The sequence below is a fragment of the Lactuca sativa genome, chromosome 8, assembly GCF_002870075.4.
Source record: "Lactuca sativa cultivar Salinas chromosome 8, Lsat_Salinas_v11, whole genome shotgun sequence".
NCBI classification, from domain to species: domain Eukaryota; kingdom Viridiplantae; phylum Streptophyta; class Magnoliopsida; order Asterales; family Asteraceae; genus Lactuca; species Lactuca sativa.
This window is the reverse complement of record NC_056630.2, coordinates 272030674-272050688: the sequence shown is the minus strand read 5'-3', so window position 1 is coordinate 272050688 and position 20015 is coordinate 272030674.

Sequence of the window (20015 nt, the reverse complement as noted above, 5' to 3'; positions counted from 1 at the left end):
GACATTTCCAAGTCTCTTTCAGTGGTTGGATCATGTTATTCACCAACCAAAGATACCTCGGCTTGAACGACAAACGTCTTGAGACCATTCTACGAACTTACTTCCACTCAGTACTAGGAATGCATCATAGGGATGTAGTCAAACTTTCGAGAACATACCCTTACTCTCTTCTAGAACAATCGAACTACATCTAAGGTCAACCAGAATCGCTCACAAAATCCTAATCTTTCGTGTTACAGACTCATGTCTTCATCCGGAAACAATCAGCCGAGCAATGAAACCCCTGCTCTTCCTATGGACGCTGCTACTTTTCAAGCTACCGTTACAGCTGCTGTGATGGCTGTCCTTGCAAATCGCAGCACTGTCAATGCAACCAAGACTGAAAAAGGAGTTGACAATCCCGATCGTGTTAACGATCCGAGAAATCAACAAGTAGTAACCGTCGCCACCGCCCAAAACAACAACTCAGAGTTCAAGAAAAGAAAACATCAAGCCAAAGTGGAATGCAAATGATTTTAGAGAATTGATATGCAACAACAACAAGAAGTGGAAACCGCTGCCATCCCAATACCGAGCAGACCATATGAAGGAACACTCCCGAAGTGCGACCGGCACAACTATCACGACAAAGGAATTTTCCGAGTCCGGCAATGCAATAATTGCAACAAGATGGGGCACATTGCTTGTTTCTGTAGAACTACATCCACCACTGGAGCAAGCCTAGTTTGCTATAGTTGTGGTGAGGCAGGACACTATTACAGAGATTTCCCAAAAGAGATGATGAACAAAAGCAACCGTGTCCCCATAACTTCTACTCAACAATTCACTTCCACCACCAATGTTGGTGCTGTCCAGATATGTCACCAATGCGGTGAAATTGGACACCTCAAGAAGGATTGCCCGATAGCGCAGAACTCTGGCACAGACAGGAAGATTCTCAGGATCACAGCTGTAGGAGAGCCTACTCTGGAACAACGTTAATGTAATTTAAGGCGTTTTGTTGTAACAGACTTATAAACCATCCAAAACTAGTGCAAATCTGTCACACCCCCAAACCTGAACGGCGGAAACGTTCGGAGGCGGATGACTTCATGTGGTAATGTAACAAATGAATACATAGTAAAGAAAGCAATACAACCATCATATATATAATTGAAAGTTTACATTTGTCAAAAGTTACATGTTCAAAACCAATTACAATATGATGTCAAAATACGAGATTAAACTGGCGCCGCAGCATCCCTTCATCAAAATCATAATGATACCTTAAATTACTGATTCCCTGGGACATACAAGTAATTTTGAAAGAGTAGATCAGCATTTAAGCTGGTGAGTTTCATAAGTATTTAAGTGGCAATGTTTGTATGAAATGAAATGTTTTGTCTTTGTTTGTTTGTATTTAGAAAATCCTATATTTTCTACTAGTATAAAAGTAGCCTTCACTCAAGACCAATGTTTGTTTCTAAAATGTATGTAAGTGTAAAATAACCAATGTGTTTGAAAACCTTGTAAATCCATGCATTTTTAATACCCCATGTGAGTTTTATAACCATACTATTGACTCGGAATGCCTATACACAACGTTCTTCAGGCGTTGGAATGTTATGACGTTTGTCACCCCAAACGGTGGACTGTAGCTAACAGTCAGGGTGCGGGTTGTCAAGCCCGTATAGATCTATACACAAACACCATGATCCCCCTCCAAGGGATTCTGGTATATAATACAAGACTTGAAATGTGTACTCGAACGTACGTGAAGTTAGTGTCTCACAAAAACCGGTGTATAAAAACAGATCTACTTGTTAAAATGTTTCGTTTGTTTTTGTATATGAAAGTGACTTCTTGAAATTCATGTTTCTAGTACATAAGAGTTAGGAATTTGTTCGTAAAACTATACCTATTTTAGTTTTCTAAAAGTGTGTCTCGTTTGTTTAGAAATACCTAAAAAAGGAATCATTTTTTATGAAGGCATAGATTTTTTTGGTGTAGAGTCTAAGATAGGCAAGTATACATATAATCTAATAAAATGTTTAGTTTGTACATGCATTAGAACAATTTATATTCCAAAAGATAGAACGCTATTGTAACATATTTTATATATGAAAGTTCCCTATAAAGTTTGTAAATCGCATGTGATTTGGATATATAAAAGCATATAAAATAGTTCTTTATGTAACACACGATAATACTCGTGTGTTTTACTTGTAATCCCCCCTTGAAAGCATATAAAAGAATTTATAGAACATTTAAAAGGTAAATTAAGGGGTATGAACTCACTTGAAAGTTTGAAGATAGCGAGATGGAAAACTGGGCTGAGTTTCGTCTCAGGAAACGGATTTTTCTCGGGATTCTCGGGAATCTCGGGAGTAAAATCGACCCTCGGGTCTTGAGCAAAAAGACCAGAGCTTCGGGTTTGAACGGACACGGAAAACGAGGCAAGATCGTGAGAGAAAGGAGAGAAATTAGCAAGTTTTTCGGAAGCCTTCGCATGCTATTTATAGGGGGTCTAAGAAGCCTCGCTACACGGGGCGTACGCTAGTACGTAGCGCGTACTTGTACGTCATGCATGACCGAGTCCTCGACTGCCTCGACTTCGGATGGGACGGCGGGTCGGATGGGACGGCGGGTCGGATGGGCGGGTCGGTAGCCTCGTATAGGGGCGACGTGGACGGACCGAGACCAAGGCCCTCGGGTACGCAGGGCGTACAGGGTTACGCGGCGCGTACCTTGGATGAGGACGCTGACTCCTCTTCGGATATTACCGGATTTTTGAATTAAATAAATATATAATTTATTTAATAAACTTCAAAAAATCATATCTTCTTCATACGAACTCCGTTTTTGATGGTCTTTATATCAACGTGTAGGTGAGACTACGCTCTACAACTTTCGTTTAGATTCCGTCGGCAAATTCCGAAGTTATTTTTATTATTTATTTATTAAAATGACGTGATTAAGGAATTTCTTTAAAAATTCATAACTTCTTTATCTGACGTCGGTTTTTGCCAGACTTTTTACCGCTGAAATACCATTGTCGAGACCTTCGATTCTCGTTTAGGTCATTCCGGTCAAAAGTCGCTCGATCTCCGATTCGAGTTTTTAGCTGTCTGTTGCTACGCTGAACTTGGAAAAATCATAACTTCAATATACAAAGTCGGATTTGGGCGTTCTTTTTACGCACGATCATGGTTTAATGACATTTAAACATAGAAGGAATTTAAATAGAAACTTTTTGGACATTTTATTATCAAAGTTAATTTTATTAACTCAAAAGTGGTTACAATACTTGACCTTTTAGGTCATTACAAAGAGTTAAAATATCGGGTTGTCACATCATCCCCCCGTTAGAGGGAATTTCGTCCCGAAATTTAAAGTAGTAAAGATACTAGTGAACATGAAAGAGATGAGGGTACTTTTATTTCATCTGATCTTCGCGTTCCCATGTGAATTCAGGTCCCCGCTTGGCGTTCCAGCGAACCTTCACGATGGGTATGCGACTTTGTTTTGTTTGTTTGACCTCTCGGTCCATGATTTCTACTGGTTCTTCCACAAAGTTGAGGCTCTCGTTGATCTCGATCTCGTCGAGCGGAATAACAAGAGTCTCATCGGACAGACACTTTTTCAAGTTTGAGACGTGGAAGGTTGGATGTATGTTACTAAGTTCACGCGGTAGGTTAAGCTTGTAAGCCACAGGGCCAATTCTGGCAAGAATCTAGAAAGGCCCTATGTATCTTGGATTTAGTTTCCCACGCTTTCCAAAGCGTATTAAACCCTTCCACGGTGAGACCTTTAATAAGATCATGGTCTCCTACCTGGAATTCCAAAGGTTTCCTCCTTTGGTCAGGGTAGCTTTTCTGTTGGTCTCTAGAGGCTTTCAATCGTTCACGAATCTGAACGATCTTCCCTGTCGTTTCTCTTATGATTTCCGGACCGGTGAGAGTGCTTTCAGGAACTCTTCCTCTAGCTAACTGGGTATCGCCAACTTCAGTCTAACACAGAGGGGATCTGCACTTTCGACCATAGAGGGCTTCGAACGGAGCAGCCTTTATGCTTGTATGATAACTATTGTTGTATGAAAATTCGACAAGGGGTAAATGGATATACCATGCCTTTCCAAAGTCAATCACACAGGCTCTCAGCATATCTTCTAAAGTTTGTATTGTTCTCTCACTTTGCCCGTTTGTTTGTGGGTGGTAGGCTGTACTCATGTCTAGCCTAGTCCCTAGGGAACTTTGTAGTGACTGCCAGAATCTTGAAGTGAATCTACTATCTCGATCGGAGATAATGGATATCAGAACACCATGCAGTCGCACTACTTCCCTTAAGTAAGTTCTCGTAAGCTTTTCCATTTTGTCAGTCTCCTTGATGGGTAGGAAATGCGCGGATTTGGTCAATCTGTCGACGATGACCCATATGGTTTCGAGTCCGCTTGTCGTCTTGGGTAACTTGGTTATGAAGTCCATAGTAATCCGCTCCCATTTCCATTCTGGTATCTCTGGTTGTTGTAGTAATCCTGACAGTTTCTGATACTCGACCTTAACCTTAGCGCAAGTAAGACATTTACTTACGAAGGTAGCAATTTCTGCTTTCATGTTAGGCCACCAGTACAGTTTCTTAAGATCCAGATACATTTTATCTGAACCTGGGTGAACGGAATATCTTGAGTTGTGTGCTTCGGTCATGACTACGTTTCTGAAACCACCATGTTTTGGGGTCCAGATTCGGTCCATGAGATAATAGGCTCCGCCACCATTGACTTCTAGATTCTTTTCCATTCCTTGCAGGGATTCACCCGCCACATTTTCAGGTTGCAAAGCTTCCATTTGTGCCTCCTTAATTTGTGTGGATAAGTGAGAATGGATAGTCATAGTCAGAGATTTGACCCTCCGACCTGTGTATTCCTTTCGACTGAGGGCGTCAGCTACCACGTTGGCCTTGCCAGGATGATAACGAATTTCGCATTCGTAGTCATTTAGTAACTCAACCGATCGTCGTTGTCGCATGTTGAGTTCCTTCTGATCGAAAATATGTTGAAGGCTCTTGTGATCGGTGAAAATAGTACTCTTTGTTCTGTATAAGTAGTGTCTCCAGATCTTCGGAGCAAATACCACTGCTCCTAACTCGAGATCGTGTGTCGTATAGTTCACTTCGTGTGTCTTAAGCTGTCGGGAGGCATAAGCAATAACCTTCCCTCTCTGCATAAGAACACAACCAAGTCCTTGATTTGACGCATCGCAATACACTACGAAGTCTTCTATCCCTTCGGGGAGGGATAGTATCGGTGCAGTGCACAAGGCCTGTTTTAGTGTCTGGAATTCCTTCTCTTGTTTCGCTTCCCAGTCAAAGGCCACGCCTTTCTGGGTTAATGTAGTAAGAGGTTTCGCAATGCTAGAGAAATTCTTTATGAATCTGCGATAATAACCAGCGAGACCTAGAAATTGACGAATTTATATAGGTGTCTTTGGTGCCGACCAGTTCTCAATGGCCTTAATTTTGGAGGGGTCCACGTGTATCCCTTTCTTGCTAACAACGTGGCCTAAAAATTCGACTCTTCGAATCCAAAATTCGCATTTAGAGAACTTCGCATAGAGTTTCTCCGTTCGCAGTGTTTATAGGACTTTTCGTAGGTGCTGACTATGCTCATCCTCACTTCGGGAGTAGATAAGTATATCATCGATAAAGACGATGACGAACTGATCCAAGTAAGGACGGCATACCCTATTCATTAGGTCCATAAATACTCCTGGTGCATTGGTTAATCCGAACGGCATCACTACAAATTCGTAGTGTCCATAACGAGTTCAGAAAGCTGTCTTTGGAATGTCCCCCTCTAGAACTCGTAATTGGTGATATCCGGATCTTAGGTCTATCTTGGAGAAGTAGTTTGCTCCTTGAAGTTGATCGAATAGGTCGTCAATACGGGGTAGAGGATAGCGGTTCTTGACAGTAAGTTTGTTCAGCTCTCTGTAGTCGATGCACATACAGAACGATCCGTCTTTCTTCTTTACAAACAAGACCGGTGCTCCCCAAGGTGAAAACTTGGTCTTATGAATCCTTTTTGAAGGAGTTCATTAAGTTGACTGGAAAGTTCCTGCATCTCTGCTGGTGCGAGACGATAAGGCGACTTCGCTACTGGGGTAGCCCCTGGAACTAAGTCGATTTTGAACTCGACTTGGCGTTGCGGTGGTAATCCTGGTAGTTCTTCTGGAAAGATATCGGGAAAGTCGCGTACTACCAAGATGTTCTTGATGTCCTTCAGTTCTTGACTTGTATCAACGATGTGCGCTAAGAATGCTCGACAATCCTTCCACAAGCACTTTTGAGCTTGGATGCAGGAAATGATGCGAAGGTTTGTACTAGATTTGTCGCCGTAGATAACTAATGTTTCGTTGTTAGGGAGGTTAAGACGAACTGCTTTTTCAAAGCACATGATGTCGGCGCGAAGAAGACTCAACCAATCCATGCCGACTATGACGTCGAAACTTTTAATTTGGACCGGCATGAGATTGATTGGAAAAGAATGGCCGTCTAAAGTTAACGTATAGCCCATGTATATGCAGTTAGTGTTTTCGGTTTTTCCATTGGCCATCTCTACAGTGAATGATTTTTCTAACTTGCTAGGTTTAGGTTTAAGTAAATGAATAAAGTTTTGGCTCACGAAGCTTCTCTCCGCTCCACTATCGAATAATATGCATGCATATGAATTATCGAGAAGGAACGTACCAGCAACTATAGTTGGGTCAGCTACAACTTCATCGTGGCCTATAGCCAAAACTCGTCCCACCCCGCCGATGCCTTCTGCCTTAGGACAGTTCCTCTTGTAGTGGCCCACCTCGCCACAACCGTAGCAAGTCTGCCCTACACCCGCACTGGGAACTTGAGTGATCGGCTTTGCGGGGTCTTTGCAGAAACGGGCTGTGTGTCCCTTTCTGTTGCAGTTGGCACATTGCATTTCCCGACAAGGTCCATGGTGGTGGTAAGTGCATTTGGTGCACTTTGGACGGTTACCTACATAAGACTTTGTTGGGTAAGTATTTGTAGGAGCTGTAGTAGGTACAGTGGCAGCATTCACTGAAACTAGTTGTTTCTTTGCGGGCTCTTGGGAAGACCCACCCTTCTCTTTATTCCATACCCTCTTCTTGCTATTGTTGTTGTTGTTGTAGTTGTTGTTGTTGTTGTTTCCTTTATGTGATTCTGGTGCAGAAGTGGTTGAGTTCTGATGACCTCCGTAGTCAATCAGAGATTGTGCCAGTTCCTTAGCACTTTCAAAGGTGTCAGGTTTGGAAGCTAACACGCTTGATCATATTTGGGGCGTCAGTCCCCAGATGTAACTTTCTATTTTCATGCTCTCGGGAGCAATTATATCTGGACAAAGGATTGCCAGCTCGCAGAATCTGTTGGTATAAGTAGCGATGTCGGTACCAACCATTCCGAGAGTCCATAGTTCGTGTTCGAGCTTTTGAATCTCTCCCCGTGGGCAGTATTCTCTCATCATCATGGCTTTCAGGCTCTCCCAGCTTATGGAGTTTGCCACTATTAGGGTAAGTACTTTAACGTGACCATTCCACCAAGTTAAAGCTTTATCAATAAGGGTGAAAGTTGCAAATTTGACTTTGTTGTGCTCAGGACAGGAGCAGATTTCAAAGACTGCCTCCGTCCTTTCAATCCACTGCCTCAGGGCCATCACACCACCAGTTCCATAAAACATCCGGGGCTTGGCATTAGTGAAGTCCTTATAGGTGCATTCTCGAGGTGGTCCATGACTCTCGCCATGGTTGGATGGGTGTGTGCCAGATCCCGAGCCATTAGTACTCGAGTTATTGATCTGTGACATGGCAGCTGCCACCGCTGCGGTGACTGCTGCTTGGAACATAACAACATCAAATTGAGGTGGTGGAGATGGTGGTGGTACAGGTGCTTCCCCACCGTTGTTTCGCCTTGGGTTCCTACGTGGAGGCATCCTTCAACTATAGGTTGAAAAGACAAGGATAAGAATTCCATAGAATAGAAAATGTATGTGTCTCATGAACTAAATCGCTATAGTTCAACAACAGATGATAGTATGAGTCTTAAAATAGAAGAATGAAAGTTATTTGTAAGACTGAAAGTATGAAACAAGTATTTGGTTTCTCAAAGACCTTTCAAGGTTTGAACGAAATACTTAACGTAGTAATAATAGTGTCACTTATATTAATATAAAAGTTGTTACAACGATCATGAAAATTTGACCCCTATAAGGGTCTCCGATTACAAAGTTTGAGAAATTTAAAGACTTTTAGCCGATGTCCTAAGCTATAACAAAATTTGAGTCTTTGACAAGCACTACTTGCGACGTAGATTGCGCTTGGAGCTTGACTCTGCATCTGATTGCTTCGACTCCATTAGACGCCTATCAAAAGCGGCTTGTTGTTCCCTCAGTTCAGCGAGGGTTGCAATCATTTGCACTTGGAATGCCTCGGTTTGGAGTTGAGCATTGTCTTGTATCTTGTCCAGCCTACGGATGTCAGAAGTGTGAACTTGCACTTCTACGTTGACATCCCAGAGTCGGCTAGCTTGAACTCCGGACTGATAGGACTGATTTGCTAACTTACCCACCATTACCGGGAGTGCCCGATCAGCCGAACCTCCACCGCGGACATCATAGAAGTCCCGACACATGTCGTAGGGAGGGCGTATGCCTTGTTGTTGGCTCCAATGATGGAGGTGACTTCCCCAGACGGGAGTCGGTCCTTGAAAGTTCCTTACGAAGACGGGAGGTTGAATGGGTGGTGGATCGATAACTTCCGGCTCTGAGTCGGTACCGGAGTCATCACCCACTTCTATGGGTTCCTCGTCCTCTTCGGGATCATCTTCGATCCATCCTCCGTTGCCTTGGTTGGGAAAGTAGGGGTCGCCAGGGTGGTGAAATCCAGCCATTTGACTGTACGAGAAATAGGGTTACAAGAATTGAATAAAGTTGAAACATGCAAAACATGTAAGTTAGACTAGTTTAGGTAGCAAATACTCCTATAGTATTTAAATTCTTGTGTTTGATTCTTCTAATGGTTTGGTAAGTTTTGACTTGTTGCTTACTATGATCATTCCTCGATATACGTTGGTCCAATCTCTGGCAAATATAGTTGATCACGCTATATTTGTCCAAAATCTGATTACATATATCGAGTCTCAGTCGTAGTGTCAACTTGTCTAAATACTTGTATAGTTGGATATCACTAAAATAATTTGTGGTATGCATGTAATTGTACTTCAATGAACTATCAATTTAAGTTAAACGCAACGCTGCTTAAGCGTAAAAAGAAAAATTGTTTTGTCAGAGAGTATTAGTCCCTTAAGCATTTATAGTTTGTATATCTTATGCGGTTCGATATACTTAGTTCACTATAAACATTGCTCTGATACCAATCTGTCACACCCCCAAACCTGAATGGCGGAAACGTTCGGGGGCGGATGACTTCATGTGGTAACGTAACAAATGAATACATAGTAAAGAAAGCAATACAACCATCATATATATAATTGAATGTTTACATTTGTCAAAAGTTACATGTTCAAAACCAATTACAATATGATGTCAAAATACGAGATTAAACTGGCGCCGCAGCATCCCTTCATCAAAAGCATAATGATACCTGAAATTACTGATTCCCTGGGACATACAAGTAATTTTGAAAGAGTAGATCAGCATTTAAGCTGGTGAGTTTCATAAGTATTTAAGTGGCAATGTTTGTATGAAATGAAATGTTTTGTCTTTGTTTGTTTGTGTTTAGAAAATCCTATATTTTCTACTAGTATAAAAGTAGCCTTCACTCAAGACCAATGTTTGTTTCTAAAATGTATGTAAGTGTAAAATAACCAATGTGTTTGAAAACCTTGTAAATCAATGCATTTTTAATACCCCATGTGAGTTTTATAACCATACTATTGACTCGGAATGCCTATACACAACTTTCTTCAGGCGTTGGAATGTTATGACGTTTGTCACCCCAAACGGTGGACTGTAGCTAATAGTCAGGGCGCGGGTTGTCAAGCCCGTATAGATCTAGACACAAACACCATGCTCCCCCTCCAAGGGATTCTGGTATATAATACAGAACTTGAAATGTGTACTCGAACGTACGTGAAGTTAGTGTCTCACAAAAACCGGTGTATAAAAACAGATCTACTTCTTAAAATGTTTCGTTTGTTTTTGTATATGAAAGTGACTTCTTGAAATTCATGTTTCTAATACATAAGAGTTAGGAATTTGTTCGTAAAACTATACCTACTATAGTTTTCTAAAAGTGTGTCTTGTTTGTTTAGAAATACCTAGAAAAGGAATCATTTGTTATGAAAGCATAGATTTTTTTGGTGTAGAGTCTAAGATAGGCAAGTATACATATAATCTAATAAAAAGTTTAGTTTGTACATGCATTAGAACAATTTCTATTCCAAAAGATAGAACGCTATTGTAACATATTTTATATATGAAAGTTCCCTATAAAGTTTGTAAATCGCATGTGATTTGGATATATAAAAGCATATAAAATAGTTCTTTATGTAACACACGATAATACTCGTGTGTTTTACTTGTAATCCCCCCCTTGAAAGCATATAAACGAATTTATAGAACATTTAAAAGGTAAATTAAGGGGTATGAACTCACTTGAAAGTTTGAAGATATCGAGATGGAAAACCGGGCAGAGTTTCATCTCGGGAAACAGATTTTTCTCGGGAATCTCGGGAGTAAGATCGACCCTCGGGTCTTGAGCAAAAAGACTAGAGCTTCGGGTTTGAACGGACACGGAAAACGAGGCAAGATCGTGAGAGAAAGGAGAGAAATGATCAAGTTTTTTGGAATCCTTTGCATGCTATTTATAGGGGGTCTGAGAAGCCTCGGTACGCGGGGCGTACACTAGTATGCAGCGCGTACTCGTACGTCATGCATGACTGAGTCCTCGGCTGCCTCGGCTTCGGATGGGACGGCGGGTCGGATGGGCGGGTCGGTAGCCTCGCATAGGGGCGACGTGGACGGACCGAGACCAAGGCCCTCGGGTACGCAGGGCATACAGGGTTACGCGGCGCGTACCTCGGATGAGGACGTTGACTCCTCTTCGGATATTACCGGATTTTTGAATTAAATAAATATATAATTTATTTAATAAACTTCAAAAAATCATATCTTCTTCATACGAACTCCGTTTTCGATGGTCTTTATATCCACGCGTAGGTGAGACTACGCTCTACAACTTTCGTTAAGATTCCGTCGGCAAATTCCGAAGTTATTTTTATTATTTATTTATTAAAATGATGTGATTAAGGAATTTCTTTAAACATTCATAACTTCTTTATCCGACGTCGGTTTTTGCCAGACTTTTTACCGCTGAAATACCATTGTCGAGACCTTCGATTCTCATTTAGGTCATTCCGGTCAAAAGTCGCTCGATCTGCGATTCGAGTTTTTAGCTGTCTGTTGCTAAGCTGAACTTGGAAAAATCATAACTTCAATATACGAAGTCGGATTTGGGCGTTCTTTTTACGCACGATCATGGTTTAATGACATTTAAACATAGAAAGAATTTAAATAGAAACTTTTTGGACATTTTATTATCAAAGTTAATTTTATTAACTCAAAAGTGGTTACAATACTTGACCTTTTAGGTCATTACAAAGAGTTGAAATATCGGGTTGTCACAAAATGGAGTCTTATCTTTTGCGAGATCCCGTCGGTATAGGGATGCTCGTGTTGTGCATACTTGTCTTTTGTAGTATACCTTATTCGCAGCAATAGTCTTTTAGTAAGTCTGAAGTATTGTAACTCTGTTGATGGTCCCATGGTTGTGTTTTGTCTGTAACGCCTTATGTTCAAATCTAATGTCTTTAATTTTCCTTTTGATTACGACATTATCATACAACTAGAATCAAATTGATCCGCACCGTACTAGCTTCATAAGTACATCTCTTTCTCGGTAAACGTCGTTTTAGCGAAGCCGTCATATCAGAACACCGAAGCACTCATGCATGGAGTACCTCAGACTTCTTTTCTTTCCGAAGAAATCCCCGAAGTACCACTCGTACAGTACGTCAAGTTCAATCCAAAGATCCATACGGTTGATCTGTCGCTGAAGAATGTATACATAGGGGTGATATATAATCAAGGTTCTACAGGTTTAGAATTGATGATTCCACTTTAACTTCTTCTTCCTCGATGGGATGTGAGCTTAAAGAAGAATAAGTTATTCGACTACCTTTTCAATCTTAATTATATACGACTCGTATACATGAGATTATGATTGTGAAACCATGTATGAATCCTAAATATGAACTTCAGGACGGAGACTGTCCAAGACTACGAGTTATTGGATCGTCATGTGAACAAACTTAGAACCCAGTACGATTCCTGTAAACAGATCGCCCTACAGTCTAAACACCTATGGAGATACAAGAACAGCCCAGACAACTTAGCGAACTACACAGAAATAGAACAGGAAGACTAGGCTTCTCACCCTGGAGAACTTCGGTCATATTCTTCCAGAGATCGACGGATTGCATCGTATGTACCTCGGCTATCGAGGACTCCGTCAAGATTTTCCAGTAGAAATCGTTATATCTGCCTCGCATAGATGAATTGGTTGAGCAAACGCAAAGAAAGAATTACTTTCAGAAATGGATATGAGATCCGAATATCACCAGTTCGAGTGTTAGGGAAGGATGTCCAAAAGACTACCTTCTGAACTCGATGCGGACACTTCGAGTCCGTAGTGATACCCTTCGGATAGGACCAATACGCCCATAGTATTCATGAGCTAAATGAGTAGGGTACGTCTTTCTTACTTCGATCAGTTCGTCATTTCTCCATGTAATGACTTACTTATCTTCCCTCGTAGTAAGAAGGAACCCATGGAAACATTACTCTCGGAGGAACTTTCGCTAAGTTCTCTAAGCACGAGTTTTGAAATTGAAGAGTCAGATTCCTATGACACACTATTAGTGATGTGGGAAATTTTGAGTACTCTTTCAATTTTATCAAAACCGTTGAGAATTTGTCGACAACAGAGACACCGACAAACATTTTCCAAATTCTAGGTCTTACAGACCTACTGTCATAGTTCATCCAGAACTCCTCGCAAATCACAGAAACCTGTACGACTTTGACCCATCAAGGGGTGGCCCTTGACGGGGAAGAGCCTTTGGAATTCCAAGTGAGAGACCAAATTCTTTAGGAAGTCTCACTCTGGGAATGGCTTAATACGTTTCGTAAAGTGTGGAAAGCTAAATCCAAGATAGATAGGACCTCCGAGATTCTTACCAGAATCGGTCCTGTACCTCGCAAACTAGACCTACTCCACGAACTCAGTAACACACAGTTTACCCTTCACGTCTCGATTTTGAAACCATACCTTTCCATTAGGACTCTTGTAAGTTAACTCGTCGAGATCCTCGCCTTCGTATTAGAACCGTAGTGACCCTCAACCGAGAGGTCAAGCGGGTGAAGCAACACCGTCACCCGTTAGTGAAGGTTCGTTGGGATACCAACCAAGGACCCAATTTCACTTAGGAGCGCGAGAACAAATCGATTAGGAAGTTCCCCACCTCATGACTCGATCATTCGTACCTACTTCCTTACCTAAATTCTAATTTTGGGACGAAATTCCCTTTAACAGGGGGATGATGTGACAACCCGAAATTTCCATTTTGTAGAAACCATATCAAGTCAATAGAAGTTAGAGCAGTTATAGTGAATTTCCAGACTTTTGGGTCTAAGTTTGAGTATTTCAGGATTTACACTTATGGAGATATCATGAGAGTGGATGCACTAGGGTTTTATGCAACACTGTTATTTCAAATCTCTATGATATTAGAGTTCATTTCATGAATAAAATATTTTCTGCCAAAAATCCCAGGACTATATATAGGATTCTGAACCACATTTATTCATTAGTTACATTTCCAACTAGAGAAAAGCCGAATTCTATCTCAAGGATCTTCGGACTTTCATTCCGGAAAGTGAGTACTTCTATCTAGTGTTGTTTTAAAGCTTCTTATATGCTTAATACACTGGAAATCATAAGAAAACACTAAGATCTGAGAGTTTACCGCCCAAGAACACCTTGGGGAGTAAATTCTTTTATAAGGGTCAAAAGATGCACTAGTCCCTTCCTTGAGCAATGAAACTAGTTTAGACATGTACCCTAATGTGTTTAGGACTAGCAGACACCATAAGAACACCAAGAGTAAGGTGTTCATGGCCCAAGAAGTTCCAAGGCCGTGAATTCCAAACAATAGGGCCAAATGGTGCTATAAACTCTTCTAAATCCTTGTACACTAACCTAGTTTAGTTCCTTGTTAAATTAGGGACTTGAAAACACCAAAAACACTCTTCCAAGGGATATTACGACCATAATCTCCATGGGGTTTGGTCCCAGGGCCGTAAACTCGTAAAAGGAGTTATATAATGCCCTAAACTCTTCCAAAGACCAAGCCATTAAGTAGGAATGCTTCTTAGGGCCTTATAGAGCATCAAACATCAAATGGTCATATAAGTATGAGCTTATGACCATAAACTCATGAGTTTACGACCATAAACTCATTTAGTAGTGTCATTACGGCCGTGAACTTCATGATGGAGTATTCCTTGAACCCTACACACAATAGCTTTCCCTACAAACACTTAGATGCAATCCTAGAGGCTAATAACACTTGAGAAAGGTGGTTAGCATGTCCTAGGGTGTCTTGACTTGTTTATTAGTTGTTGATAGACTAATTTGATACATATATGTGATATTATATGTTAACTAGGATCATAGAGTGTGTTCAAGACTTCACTTGACACCTAGCCATCCTACCTCTTCAGTTCATCCGTACCACTCACAACAGGTGAGTTCATAAACCTTAATCGATGTTTTAAATGTTTTTAAATGTTTTATGGGGGGGGGGGATACAAGTAGAATCATGCTAGTTATTATATCAATCACATGTGATTAATAAGCAGCATTTAAATGATTTGCTACTCATTAGCCGTTTTACCAAACAATTTTCTTCACATGATTTTCATAAACGTTTTATAGGTTTAAAACTCCTTATTACACTGTTCATTTTACACTGTATGTTTCATTTCAAACTCATTTACAATTATGTTTCAACCCAATGTTTATTTATACTTAAACTGTTTTATCAAGCACATGCTTTCAACCCGTTTTATAGATTGACATCAAGTCAATCTTTTCTTAGATAATAATTATGTTCAAAGGTTTTACAAAACTTATTTTATGCTTTTATATTATTAATTGCATGCCTATATATGTATAGTGATATAAGAAATGTTTAAAAGACTTAGGAAGACTATTCACCCTATTTCCTTTTCGCGCTTGAGATGTGGTCTAGTGGGATATCGGGTACCCGTCCGAAGGTCGTTTAAATATTAGTTATATATCATATGTACATATATAGTCATAAAGGTTCTCCCATTTCATTCAATACCCTTGGGTAGCAAGGTTATACTTCCATGTTCATACGTACCAGTTATATTACTAGTAAGCTACCATATGGGTAGTTTAGGAAGATACTAATACTAACACTAGAACAATAAATCACACAAAGAGTCAGTTCATACATGAGTCAAGAAACATAATACTTAGTGATGAGAAACAAACATAATACTTAGTGATAAGAAACAAACATAATATATAGTGACGAGAAACAAACATAATACTTAGTGATGAGAAACAAACATAATACTTAGTGATGAGAAACAAACATACATGCTAGACAGAGGAAGAACACACAATACAGCTAGCACATACATTACATATACATTACATTTAGTTAGGTGAGCCATTAAACCGGTCATGGCACTACCTGCCATGACCGTTTTTGTGTCTAGAATCTCCTTAATTGGGGAGCGTATGAGTTTGCGTATAGATCTATATTGGATTGACTATCCTACACCTGGCTGCTCGCTATAGTGGGACTTGCAAGTCTATGGGTTCCAAATGTCATTTCTTACGACGTCTTACATCATCATTTTACTATAGTCGGTAGCAAGATATAGGTCAATCACATGTTACTTTAAATTACATTAGATTTAAGGTAGTTAGTACGGTTGTAGTTAGATACTACACCATAGTACTGTTTCATTTTCCCATTACATTCACTTCGTGAACATTCACACGACGCACGGTAATGTAGAAACTATATTTTTGGTTACTGATATTCAGATTTGGGAAAATACACACTCTTATAAGAGACCCACACACAGACACTAGATGCCTTGGTGAAAGGATACGATAAGTAGGAAACATAGGGCTTCCTAGGATCATTCAAAACATTTTCATACTTACAGTTCATATACATATTCATACTTACAGTTCATATACATTTTCAGCACCTACAGTTCATATACATACAAATACTTACATACAAATTAAGATACTAAAATACTTATGATCTCACCAGCTTTAAAGCTGATACTCTCTTTCAAAATAACATGTATCCTCAGGTCAACCATAGACAGGTACCGATGCAAGGTTCAGAGAAGATGGTGCTCGTTCAAGACTCATATTTCATTTTGATTTATACTTTAGTGTTTATTATATATTGACAGAACGCATTTGTATTAAAATTATATTATTAATGCAATGGATGATGTTGTTGCTTGTTTACTACTTTTCATTGTTGTGATACTGTACATGACGTCCTCCGCCTCAGAAAGTTTCCGCCGTTCATGGTTTTGGGGTGTGATAGTTTTCAAGGAGTTGATCTCTTTTGGAATGCTCTGTAATGTTTGTTGTCAAGTCTTTCTGGCTTTGTGCATAATCATTACAAGAGAATCAATGCATATAAGTTTAGAATCTAATAGATTTAAGTAAATGTCATGAATTTGGAATTCTTGCATTTGTAGTAAGGATTTGGGACTATGAAAAGAGAATCATTGAAGTTATGTTCAATCGATCTATTTCACAAAGTAAAGATCATAGACAAGCATAGTACGTATACTTGGTGTATGGAATGACCAGTGTTTAGAAAACATAGTGTACATGCTTCGAGCATGGGACTACTATTGTTTTAAATTCAAGAATAAAGTTGATAGCTGAAGCAGTATGCAATGAATAATGTGTAATCATATGGTGATAAATAAAAGGTGTTTTATTTATATTCATAAGTTCTGAGACCATCTTGGATTCAATTATTCTTGTGTTTCATTTTCCATGTTTTAACTTCCAGAATAACTAGGTAGTTCTTCCTGATTGACTAAGTTATTCAAACCATCCATAGTCGGTCATATGTTAGAAGTAGATATGAATCAAGACTGTCATGGGTTGGGCTTGTAGAGGTCTAAGATGTTCGACAAGGTGGTGCTACAACACTCATGATTGCTCATAAGTTCTGACTATTGGATTCAACCCGCGCTCATTAGAATCACTTCATGGATTTTATCACGAGTGATCATGAGACGATAATATCTTATATTCTTCAAACCTAGAGATATGAGTTGTTACTATGTGTTGGTTATACATTGATTGCACAAAAACGCATTGGTAACTCGATGTTATAAAACGTGCCTTTGTATATGATTCAACAAGTAGTAGTACAAGCCATATGAGTCGAAGATTATCAATTCCTTTTACCTTCGGGAGAAAAGCGATACTTGTTGGCCCCTCGATGATTTGGTGATGAAAAATGTAAGTGCTTGGCCAGGCTTGGACTGATTTGATTTGTTCAATTAGTCAGTCGTCATAAATCAGAAATCGTGAGACAACAAATGGACAGAGAGAATGATTATAATCCATGTCTCAGTCCATATGATATCTAGAATGGAGGAATATATGATCCCTTATCTAATGGAAAAGTCATTGACAAAGGTCAAAGATCATCGACAAGGTCAGAGTTCGACAGAAGCTTTTGAGAGCTACGATTGCTAGTCGATTCTTGAAGTCATGCTTGCAATAATAGTTTTAGACTTATCCAAGTGGGAGACTGTTGGATTAATGTCTAAGTCCAGAACTATAATTGGTAAGACTTGACCCGACCTGACATGGTCTATTTGGGTTGCATGGCATCATGCATTTGGATAGACTATAATGAGAGAAATAACACTTAAGGTTGGTTAATATATTATAAGTTCTAATATATTAATAATATTATTTAATTAGTATTGATCAATAATTAATCTAGTATTAATTAAGTGATCAAAAGAAGACAAATTAAATATATGGGTTGATTGTGTAAATCATCCATACTTGTATAGTGGGCTAAGACTCCATGGATTATCAAGTTCGGCTAAAACCCATAGGATGCTCCATGGTGTATTTGAACCCATGGATCCAAGGAAATGGAAAGCCATGACAATTAGGGTTTACGCTAATTGTGACTAACTATATAAGCATCCTATTGTTTACAAAATCGGCCACTATATGAGATAGAAAGGGCTAGCCGATTTTCATGAAGTGCGGATTTCTCTCTAATCTATTCCAAGTGTATTTGGTGTTGTGTGAACCATTTGAGGTGTCACACTTGGGGCACTAGGCACTAAAGCTTCAGGAAGCCTTTCTAGATCAAATAGGTATGTAATTCTAACTTGATATATTCATATGAATCAATGTTATTATGCTAGTTAGGATGAATACCTTGGAAAGTTCATATTTGCATGTATAATAGAGAAAACATAGATCCAAGGTATTTAGGGTTGCATGTACACTTAGGAGTGTTAGAATGCTCAAAACCCAACATATATATATATATATATATATATATATATATATATATATATATATATAGCTAAGATCGAATAGATAGTAGACTGGGTGAATCTGCTCAAAGCCCACAACCAAACAAGGGACAGGAAATGAAGCAGAAAGCACACATCCTACTGTTTGTCGGATCCAATTAATATATATCCTTGATGTATCTACCGAGGAATCATAAAGTTAGCATCATAGGCCCCTTTCTAAATGAATATACTAAGACTTGAATGTACTGTTTGTCCTTTGTAAGTTTTCCCAAGTTTAAGACTATCTTTACTTGAAAATAGTTTGCATTACTTTTTACATGAGAAGATCACTATATGAATGTAACGGGAAAATGAAAGTATTCAGTAATATTGTATAATTAATTACTGAATTACTAAATACCTTAAAACCAATTTGTTAATTAAGGTGAAGATGTGATGTGGTTATAACCATACTGATCGACAAGGGTATAACACGACGACCTGCTAGCGTCGAAACTGATGTGACATTTGTCACCCCTTGGCCTTCCGGCCAAACTATAGCGAACAGTCGGGATGCGGGCTTGTCAGTCTCGTATAGATCTATACACACAATGTCCATTCTGTCTCCCAAGACACAAACGAGTCCTAAATGACATATATTGATACATATATGCATGAAATTAACAAATCTAACTACAAAGGTGATTGGGAAACAACCTAGGATGCAAGGATAACTCACCAAAGAAGTGTTGAAAACAAGATAGGAGGTTGAAGGAGGGTTCACGGCCCAATGGAGTTCACGGCTGAACTTGATGAGTGGTTCACAGCCCACTTGAGTGGTTTACGACCCAAACTTGAAGAACACTTGAAGATCTTTGTGTTTTGGCTAGTGTTTGAAGATCCTAAGTTGTATTCTAAGGAGATACAAAGGAAAGAGGGTGAAAAGAGTGGAAATGGTGTTCTTGAACTTATGATGATTGAGAGAGTTTGCGGCCAAGGGAAGTAAAGTGAGGAATAAATGAAAGAAAAGTATATATATAGGAGGGGTTTACGCCTGTGAACACCCTTTGATGGGTTTTCCGGATCAATTTCATTCCTCTAATGCTAAGCTAACACTTCTCAATATCCAATCCAAAAGTGTACTAGGCTTAGAACTATTAGAATGACCCTTAACAAGGCTAGAAGACAATGGAATTAAGTCTAACTTTTGGTTGGATTGATTGGCTTTACCGGATAAAAATTTCCGGGTTGTCACAATGATGTAAGCATTTCCATCACTCTTTGACTTCATCAAGACCCAATCTTCAAGGATTATAATACCAGGCTTCAA